A 1235-nucleotide genomic window follows, 5' to 3' on the forward strand; every position below is an offset into this window, starting at 1 on the left:
GTTGCTGGGGCATTTCTAAGCCCAAAAGCCATCGCCGTATACTGGGGGAAGTTATCTGGGGTTACAAAGGCTGAAATCTCCGAAGCTTGTGAGGTGAGTGGAACTTGCCAATATCCTTTCAGCATATCAAGCTTTGTAACGAAACATGCAGAAACGATGTTATCTATACAATCCTCCATTCGAGGTAACGGGTAACTGTCTGGCACAGTCACAGCATTTACCTTACGCTGGGCTAAAACCAAGAGGCACAGTCACAGCATTTACCTTACGGTAATCTGTGCAGAATCTGAATGTGCCATCGGGTTTGGGAACAAGTAGGCACGGAGAACTCCAGAGACTGCAACTGAACTTGGCCAAATCATTTTCCAGCAAATACTCTACCTCTTGATGCATAACAGATCTTTTCATTGAGTTTACGCGGTAAGCATGTTGCTTAATAGGACGAGCTCCGTTCACATTAATATCGTGTTTCAGGACATTTGTTTGTGTAGGAACATCACCAAACAGACATTTAGAATCAGAAAGTAATTTTTCAATGTCTATTCTCTGATCCACGGTCAAATGATTAAGATATGAGTGAAGATCTTCTAAAATCTCTGAATTTGCTAACCTTGCACACTGCTGAAAAGTATGAAGAAGCACCACACCATCTGTGTCCGCACCCAAGGTAACAGGAGATGGCGCCAGATCCACGGCTAGCGCAACAGAAGAGACAACGGGCCCTGCAGTCTGTTCCACAGCACCGGCCGTTGGCGTTGGCGACTCTCTGGTATGATAAGCTTTTAACATGTTTAGATGACAAAAAGGGGTTTTTCGTTTTCGATCAGGTGTGTACAACATATAATCAGTTTCACTCATTCTCTTTTTCACAACATAGGGACCAAAGAAACGAGCAGACAAAGATGATCCTGGGACAGGTAACAACACAAGCACTTCGTCACCAGGTTGAAATGATCGCGCTACCGCTTGCTTATCATATTTACTCTTCATGTCTTTCTGAGCACTGGCAAGCGATTCTCTAGCTAGTGACCAAGCACTATGAAGACGAACTAGCCAGCGACCAAGCAGTATGTAGACGATCTCGAAACTGGCTCACATAATCCAGTACACTAGTGTTTGAAATTCGAATTGGGCGCCAAAATCCGTTCTTTAAGAACCTTCAACGGACCTCTAACTTGGTGTTCGAACACAAGTTCGGCTGGGCTAAAACCAAGGGATTCTTGAACGGTTTCTCT

The 1235-nt window shown here is 44.4% G+C and overlaps 1 long non-coding RNA gene across 1 annotated transcript; it reads left to right on the forward strand.

Annotated features, from left to right (window-relative positions):
- The first annotated feature begins 355 nt into the window (after nucleotides 1-355).
- LOC107713397 (uncharacterized) lies at nucleotides 356-1012 on the forward strand. The gene is made up of 3 exons (XR_001636884.1): nucleotides 356-420; nucleotides 668-769; nucleotides 878-1012. It is a non-coding gene; the product is annotated as an uncharacterized LOC107713397 (long non-coding RNA).
- The last annotated feature ends 223 nt before the right edge of the window (nucleotides 1013-1235 follow it).

This window comes from Sinocyclocheilus rhinocerous, unplaced genomic scaffold (genome assembly GCF_001515625.1).
Source record: "Sinocyclocheilus rhinocerous isolate Xijiao unplaced genomic scaffold, SAMN03320098_v1.1 scaffold16834, whole genome shotgun sequence".
NCBI lineage: Eukaryota > Metazoa > Chordata > Actinopteri > Cypriniformes > Cyprinidae > Sinocyclocheilus > Sinocyclocheilus rhinocerous.